The 8,830-nt window shown below is 56.7% G+C and overlaps 1 long non-coding RNA gene across 4 annotated transcripts in view; it reads right to left on the bottom strand.

Moving 5' to 3' along the window:
- LOC108536624 (uncharacterized) overlaps positions 1-8,767 on the bottom strand; it is a 14,767-nt gene extending 6,000 nt beyond the window's left edge. For 2 of the 4 annotated variants that reach the window (XR_001887567.1, XR_001887569.1), the window contains exons 1-2: positions 6,809-8,767; positions 4,075-4,182 (exon numbers count right to left, since the gene is read on the bottom strand). This is a non-coding gene — a long non-coding RNA (uncharacterized LOC108536624). Of the gene's footprint in view, positions 1-4,069; positions 4,183-6,808 lie in introns of all 4 variants that reach the window. The other 2 variants (XR_001887568.1, XR_001887570.1) reach the window with 1 other exon arrangement.
- Between the last annotated feature and the right edge of the window lie 63 nt (positions 8,768-8,830).

The following is an 8,830-nucleotide window of genomic DNA, read 5'->3' on the forward strand; positions in this document are numbered from 1 at the left end:
GAGACTCTGTCTAAAAAAAAAAAAAAAAAGAAAAAAAGAAAAAAAATTGTCAGGCGCGGTGGCTCAAGCCTGTAATCCCAGCACTTTGGGAGGCCGAGACGGGCGGATCACGAAGTCAGGAGATTGAGACCATGCTGGCTAATACAGCGAAATCCCGTCTCTACTAAAAAATACAAAAAAAACTAGCTGGGCGACGAGGCGGGTGCCTGTAGTCCCAGCTACTCGGGAGGCTGAGGCAGGAGAATGGCGGGAACCCGGGAGGCGGAGCTTGCAGTGAGCTGAGATCCGGCCACTGCACTCCCGCCTGGGCGGCAGAGCAAGACTCCGTCTCAAAAAAAAAAAAACCAACCAAACAAACAAAAAACAAGAACATACAAGGAACTCGCACAACTCAATAGCAAAAAAGTAATAAGAATAGTAAAAATCTGATTTTAAAATGGGCAAGTGATCTGGAAAAGAAATAGAAAAGACACTACAAACTGCTCTGATAGGGATGGAGGCTGTAGACCAGAAGAGGGAACCCAGATAAAATTCTACTATATAAGGGTGTCTTCTGACAAGAAGTGGCGTTGAAAGATCAAATAATCAAATGATGTGAGGCTGTGCTGCCTGCTTTGTAGAAATGAAAGGATCTAATTGAAGACAGAAGTTTTGGGTACAGAGGCCACAGCCCAAATCCTTCACCTAAAATCACTATCTCTGAGCCACTTTTTAATTTTAAAATGTAAAAGGAGGCTGGGCGTAGTGGCTTATGCCTGTAATCCCAGCACTCTGGGAGGCCAAGGTGGGCGGATCGCTTGAGGCCAGGAGTTCAAGACCATCCTGGCCAACATGGCAAAACCTCGTCTCTACTAAAAATACAAAAATTAGCCGGGCGAGGTGGCGGGCGCCTGTGATCCCAGCTACTCAGGAGGCTGAGGCAGGAGAATTGCTTGAACCCAGGAAGTGGAGGTTGCAGTAAGCTGAGATCATACCAGCCTGGCTGATAGAGCGAGACTGTGCCTCAAACAAAAATAAATAGGCCAGGCCCGGTGGCTCAAGCCTGTAATCCCAGCACTTTGGGAGGCCGAGATGGGCGGATCACGAGGTCAGGAGATCGAGACCATCCTGGCTAACACGGTGAAACCCCGTCTCTACTAAAAAAATACAAAAAAAAAAAAACTAGCCGGGCGAGGTGGCGGGCGCCTGTAGCCCCAGTTACTGGGGAGGCTGAGGCAGGAGAATGGCGTAAACCCGGGAGGCGGAGCTTGCAGTGAGCTGAGATCCGGCCACTGCACTCCAGCCCGGGCGACAGAGCGAGATTCTGTCTCAAAATAAATAAATAAATAAGTAAATAAAATAAAATAAAATGTAAAAAGAAATAGGTAAAATTAAATACAGTAATACATTTTATTTTCCTTAAATCTAAAATATAATTCCAAATGTAATCAATATAAAAAATCATCTGAGAGATATTTTATTTTCTTTTTCATACTAAGTCTTTAAAATCAATGTTTGTTTTGCATTTGTGGCACATGGCAATTTGGACCGGGCACATTGCAGGCATCTGATAGCCACATAGGCCTTGTGCCCACCATGCTGCATACTGCAGGACCTGACTAAAGGGGCGCTGGGGTGGGTGAACTGCTCCCTGGCCCCACTTCTGGACTTTCCTCTCCTGCAGCCCTCCCCACGGGGCCTGCCACTTCTCCCGCTCCCTGCCCCAGGCCACTGTTGGGAAGGTCAGCATAGCCCTTGTCCCCCGAGTTAAATTGAGGGGCAAATCTGCAAGCTTCTGCCCAAAACGTCTCGGAGTGGACACTTCAACCTGGCAGCAACTCTGGGGCCAGTTAGCTTGGATTTCTACATGACGGGCAAAATGTCATAGGCTCGCACAAGGACAGCAGCACCCTCCACCCAGCTCTGTGGCCTTTGGCTCTAATCTGACACTGTATGGGTGGCCAGGCCCCCAGGCTGGACCCACAGCAGCCTCCCATGACCACCCGGGGCCTGAGATTAGCAGTTAGAACTCAGATCCTGAACCAACCACATCCTGCAGAGCACTGAGCAAGGGACTCACCTTATGGCCTAAGATCCAGACTCCTCTGGGAGCTCCCCAGGGTCTGGCCTGGGGAAAAGCCTGTCACTAACTGAGGAGTCTGGTTACTCACACTGCTTCACCAGCAGCCCAAGGGGGGTTGGCAGGGGGTGGGGGAGATCACATTGCATTAGAAAGAGAAATCCCCCAGCCTACAGGACACCAGCTCCTTATACCTGTCCTCCTCCTCTCCTGCTCAGTGTCACACTTGGCCTGCAATCACCCACAACTGTCCTCCTCACACACAGCTGCTATGGAAGGCAGAAGGAGGGTCTGTGGGCGTGGGGGAGACCCCGGTGGCACCCTTAGCAGCCTGACCTCTGTGCCTCCGTGTCTTACCTCCAAAAGAGGACATCTCCTGCCTCACAGGTGCTTGTGAGGACGAGCTGAGAGACCAGCTTCTACACGGGGAGGGGTTGTGACATATCAGGGCTGTTCTGGACCCAGAGTTACTGCAGGGAACTGGAGAGATTGTGCTGCAGGAGCCAAGGAGGTTGCCCTGACAGGCCTGGAAGTGGCTTAGGTTTGGATCCTCCATCCCTGGGCACCTGGCATTGGGCAGACCAGACTCCCTGGGGCAGTTCCCACTGAGAAGCCGCAAAGCATCCTCCTAGACCATCCGTACCCTGGGGAAACATCCCTTGGTCCCTCTGTACCCTTCAGACCAGCCCCTCTTGAGGGATACCCAGACTCAGGCAAGGCAGGAGCCAAGGGCAGTGAAGCAAACCTGTCAAGGTGCTGCCCGTTCCCTTGGGTGTCTCCCGCCAAGAGGCCTCCATTCTCAAGGAAGGGAGCACTGGCCACCTGTGTGCATCCACCACGCGAGTGCGCAGGGGCAGACTTGCCAGGACGGAGCAGCCTTGGCACCCACTGCCCACAAAGGCATCCTGGCACAGCCAGCATGGTCTGAAACCCTCGTATGAAGGAGCTCCTCACGGCCTGCTGCTGCCCCAGCCACAAGAAGCATAGGAGCACAGGTAGGGCCCACGGAGTCCTTGGGGCCTGCTACAGGGAGCCAGTAACTATGTTCACACCAGCAGCAATAAGCACAGGGACACAGGCAGATACCACCAGCCTGGGAAGGACGGGTGCGGTGGCTCACACACCACCTGCCTTCTTGCCGCAGCAGGCCTGTGGCCACTCTCTGGCTCTGTCTGTCCCAGTGCAGGCTGGACCTGTGGGCACCAGTCCCTGGAGGACTCAAGGTCATGGCAGGATCTGGCCCTGCCCCCCAGGAGTCTAGGGGAGCTCAGAGGTGCTCCGCTGGAGACAGGCCTGTGAGGGAGAACCATCATTAACCCCGCAGGCCACATAAGAGTGACAAGAGGTCACAGGTCTAAAAGGACACTGGCGAGGAAGATCGGGAGGGCACCAATAGGAGCCGGATGAGGACTCTGGAGCCCCAAGGCTCCTTTGTTCTTTTCTTTTTCTTTTTTTTTTTTGAGATAAGGTCTGGTTCCATCACCCAGGCTGGAGTGCAGTGTCGTGATCTTGGCTCACTGCAACCTCTGCCTCCCAGGTTCAAGTGATTCTCCTGCCTCAGCCTCCTGAGTAGCTGGGACTACAGGCACCCGCCACCATGCCTGGCTAATTTTTGTATTTTTTATAGAGACAGGGTCTTGCCACGTTGCCCTGTCTGATCTAGAACTCGTGAGCTCAAGCCATTTGCCCTCTTTAGCCTCCCAAAGTGCTGGGATTATACGCATGAGCCACTGTGCCCGGCTGACTCCTTTTTCTGAAACTCTTGAAAACTTCTTGTCTCTAGACCCGCTTATATTCAAAATCTACTCCCAATCTACTCCCAAATCTCAAGACTGCGAAGAAACAACAGTCAAATCTCAGCCATCCCCAGCCACAAGCTCAAGGCTGATGGACAGACCCCCACCTAGACCCAAACTGTGTCTCTGTCCTGGGGGGACAGACCCAGCCTGGACCCCTCTGTGCTGAGCCCCTCTGGTCCTGGGCACCTCAGCAGTCCCACCAACCTCTTACCATACCATCTCTGTCGCCAGTCGGGCGCCCCAGAGCCTGCAATGGTGGTTGATTGACAGCTCCCCTCTCTCCTCCACGGTACAGCACCCCCAACTCCAGCAATGCAGCTGTTCCTGTTCAACAACAGGCCCCAAATGACCAACATGACAACATGGAGGTCCCAGCAGCTGCTAATCGAACCCCAGGTTTCTCCTGCTTGAACCCAGGGAAGGATCCCTTGCCTCCTGAGATGCACTTCAAACGGCTGTGTGCTGCTGAAGGCCCTGGAAACGCAGCCTCGCCTGGCCTCAGCTCTCCTCATCCTCACCTGGAATGACCACAGTCCCTGCACCAGGGCAAAGCCAATCACTGTCATTCAGGCTGCTCCTCCCTGACCGACTGTCTTCTGTCAGGACCCCTGGTGCCCCACACAGCAGGCACAGAGAAGGGCCTCCAAGGCCATGGCAGTAGATCCCTCTCCCAGCTCGTGTCACAGGTCCCCAAGCCGGAACCCTCACTGCTGACTCATAACCAGCCCATGTGGCACTGCTTCCTGAGGCTGCCTCCCTCTGGACATCCCTCGTGTGATGGCAGTACGGTCATCCCCAACGCACAGCAGAGCCTCCATCTCCAGGGCCCCCGTGCCAGCAGAGCCTCCATCTCCAGGGCCCCCGTGCCAGTCCTCCTCTGTGTGTGCGCAGCAGCCACCACTGCTGTTCCCAAAACCTCAGTCCCGTGGCTGCTCTGGCACTCATGGGTCTCTGTATGGCACAGTGCCCAGGTGGGGCCAGCTGTCTGCCCCGGCCCTCCGGGAGGTGGGCACTGTGGCTCTTAGAGGCTCCTGGCTCCTAGTTCTCTGTCCTCCGAACCTTCCGAGCTCCCAGGCCCTCTCCAAGTTGTGGCCTGGCCTATGGCAGTGGGGCTGTGGCCACCCTGTTCACACTCACCCCTTGGGAGCACTCTTCCCCATTTCTGGCTGGGTGAGGATCAAGGGCGTCTCCCCTTGTTCCAGCAGGGAGATTAGCTCAGGTTTGGAAGCTGGGAATCTTACTTCAGGAAAACAGTCCAGAGGCCTGGAGAGAGCCTGGGGAGGCGGAGCAGGCAGGGCGTGAACTGGGGGACCCTCCCACACCCAGCTAGCCAGGCAGGCTGCCCACTGGACACTTGAAGGGTAGGAAGCGGCTGCCAAGATCTCACCCCCAGAGATGCCCAATTGTGGCACAAGCGTCCAGTCTCTCTTGATTTGGCTGCCAGAGAAAAGCAAATTCTGCTTGTGGTTGTTGTCATGCGGTCCCAAACAGATCATCACTACAGGGAGAAGCAGTCTCCTCTGTACTCTGATGGGTGTGGGATGGGTGAGGACTGACTGTCCAGAGGGCCCAGGGTGCCTTCCAGGAACACCTATAGCACTGCCGACCTGATGCTCACCCCACCCCTTCCCACAGCAGCCCAGCGCCCTCCTGGCAGGCCCGCTGCTCCCCAGCTCACCCCCATCAGGCACTATTCCTCCTTAGATATCCTCTCCACCGCACGGAGGCTTGGCCCCGACTTCACCAAGACATTTGAAACCATGCACCAGGGAGTGTGTGCATAGAATGAAGAACCTTTTGTTTGTGGGGCTCCATCTCTGCTCTCTAGGGTCACCCAAGCATTTGGGGCCTTGATCCTGGAGAGGCTGCTCCCTCTAGGGCTAGCTAATTCCCAGAGACAGCAAACACTCCCCTTCCAGTGCACCCTTTTTTTTTTTCGAGATGGAGTCTCACTCTGTCACCCAGACTGGAGTGCAGTGGCATGATCTGGGCTCACTGTGACCTCTGCCTCCTGGGTCCAGGCGATTCTCCCATCTCAGCCTCGAGTAGCTGAGACTACATGCGTGCGCCACCACACTCGGCTAATTTTTATGTGTTTTAATAGAGAGACGAGGTTTCACCATGTTGGCCAGGCTGGTCTCACCTCAGGTGATCTGCCCTCCTCGGCCCCCCTAAGTGCTGGGATTACAAGCATGAGCCACTGCGCCCAGCCCCAGTGCACCTCTGAGACACAAACCAACCAATCCAGAGTCCACAACTGTCTATCTCCCTTGTCACACTGTCACTCACCAAGCCAATATTTCCCCTGCCCTAAGTCAACTGGGAGCCAGGTACTGGACAAGAAGGGGCCACTCCTATAGCCCAGAGCCTGCCACAGTTGTTCAAATAGTCCAATCCTGAGCTCACTCTGCATACCTACCCTGCCTGCCCTCTCCTTCCAGAGAAAATAAAGGCTCTGGCCGAACTCAGCCCTCTCCCACTTTCTGCCTCCTGGCCATCCCTGGTCCTTCTCATGTGGCCCTGTGTGCCCTGCCCAGTTTCCAGGGACCCGTGACTATAACCTCTGCCTTCACGACAGTCTTTCTCACGTGTGCACGCCTTGCCACACTTGATTAAAACAAATCCAGGGGGCTGGGCGCCGTGGCTCACACTTGGACGCCCAGCACTTTGGGCGACCGAGGTGGGCGGATCACCTGAGGTCAGGAGTTCGAGACCAGCCTGGCTAACATGGTGAAACCCCATTTCTACAAAAAATTAGCCAGGCATGGTGGCGCGCACCTGTAATTCCAGCTACTCGGGAGGTTGAGGCAGGAGAATTGCTTGAACCCGGGAAGTGGAGGTTGCAGTGAGCCGAGGTTGCATCATTGCACTCCAGCCTGGGCAACAAGAGTGAAACTCTGTAAAAAAAAAAAAAAAAAAAAAAAAAAATTCAGCGTACATTTGAACTCACCTTGAGATATGGGTGTCTGAAGATGGTAAGGGACCTGTGGAGGGGCTCTGTCGGTTGGAAGCACCATTGCTCTGGGCCATCCACTCGGATTCGGAGAGTGCTGTTGGAAATGCAGCATCACCTTGAAAGTGGCTTTGTAGTTGAGATTTTTTTCCTGGTAACATTTACAGCTTGGAACTGTTCTATCTGACCAAATATGAGGAGTTTAGAGTTGCCCCAAAAGTGGCAGCAAGGGAGTTGCCTCAAAAGACTTCCCCAAACTGTCCCCAAATGGAATTGGTTGGGATTCCAAGGAAAGAAGTGGTAAACGATCAGTCCAGAGCATTTCTTCCAGACATTTTCATATGGAGCTTCAGCATTCTTGGGATCAACGGTGAGGCAAGGGATGCTTTACCCAAGCATGTTTGCAGCAAGGGAGTCTGGCCATGGAGCTTAGATGAGAGTTTAAGGGATTGGGCTCAGGGCAGGGCCAGTTTCTATGTGTTCAGCAATAGGGTTGACTGTGTTTTTAAGCAACTTAAACAGCTTTTTCAGGGAATGTGCCAGGCCCCAGCCTGAGTTCAAGGCTGCAGGGAACACGCAGTGGCCAGGTCCTGGAGCGGTGAAAGGACTCTGTGTTTCTCAATCAGTAGAGAAAGAAAGAGGTGGAACTGGAAGACCCTGTGAATCCCAATCTCAGACAGGGATGAGCAATCCAGGCTGGCCCAGAGCATAAGCACCGTGACCATGTGAGGCCTGAGTGCCTCGCTGTGGAGGGTCTGCTTGCTCAGTGGGCTCTTGACTCAGCCAGGTAGTGGATGCAGTGGATGGAGGAAGTCCCCTCGCCCCAGACAGGATCTCAGGGCCTCAGAGCCCTGGCATCTGCACCCTGGACACAAGGAAGGTGACTATGAGGTGGATGCGCTAGCCAGGCTCTCTCCCCCTCCTGCTCCTGTGTTACCCTGGTGTGCCCCCCTCACGGGCCAGGCTGGGGCACAGGGTTGCCGGCCCCTACCAGCCCTGGGGGTCTGGAGGGCGGCTGGGGAAGCAGACCCCTGTCCTTCCCGATCCTTCGCGACATGCTCCCTGAGCAGCTGGGCACTTAGGTGACCAGAGAGGATGTGGGGCTGAGGGAGCCGAACTCGGGGCTGCAGAGGCGGGGTGGGAGTGCTGGGATCATCCGCAGGGGGAGAGGAGAGGCCGGCGTCTGTTTTTCACCTGGGCCTCCCTGGGGGGTTGGGGGGTGCCTGAGTCTTCCCTCCTTTGGTTTGCGCAGATTTCCCCGCGCGGGTTCGGATCAGCATGCTGGGGGAGTCCGGCTTACGTCCCTCCTGGACCTTCGCCCCGTTCTTCCCGTGGGGAGGGGTGCGTCAGGCGGATCCTGCGCCCTCCGGCCGCTGGGCTTCCCTGGGAGCCACGCGGGAAGGTCCAAGCAGCCGAGACGCAGGCAGCGTCCTCGCTGAGGCTGCGGGTCCGTGGCCATCCGGGGGAGACGCGCAGGCTCTGCCGGAGGCAGAAAGAACGCGAGGGAGCCGGGGTGGAGGGCGGCGCGCGGGGCCGGGGAGGGGCCGGGGAGGGGCGGGGCGCGGGGACGCCGGGCCCGGCCTCGGGCAACTCCGAGGCGCGCCCTTCCCCAGGGTCCCGGAGGCTCTGAGACGCCGCGCCCGCTCCAGCCGCCCACTGCGGACAAGGCCCGGGCCAGGCGTCTCCGCGAGTCGGGGCCTGGAGCGCGCCCAGCAGCCGCCTCCTGTCGCAGGGACGTGGGCGGGCGGCGCCTGAACAGCCTCGGTGGGAACCAGCGCCCGAAGCTGGTGATCCGGGGTGCGCAGGGCCCAGCCGGGCGATCCCCTGGATCTCCGCCAGCCTCGCCCCTACCCCGCTCCTCCCACCAGCCAGCGAGGCCCGAGCCTCGGAGTCTGCAACTCTCGGCCTGGGTCCCTAGCTCCCGGCCCGGGCCCGCCCCCTGCTCAGGCACCGCCCACTCCGGGCTCTGGGCCCTCCTCTCCCTCGCGGCTACGCCCCCTGCCCGCCTCCGACTGTAGC

This window comes from Rhinopithecus bieti, unplaced genomic scaffold, assembly GCF_001698545.2.
Source record: "Rhinopithecus bieti isolate Rb0 unplaced genomic scaffold, ASM169854v2 scaffold_13617, whole genome shotgun sequence".
NCBI lineage: Eukaryota > Metazoa > Chordata > Mammalia > Primates > Cercopithecidae > Rhinopithecus > Rhinopithecus bieti.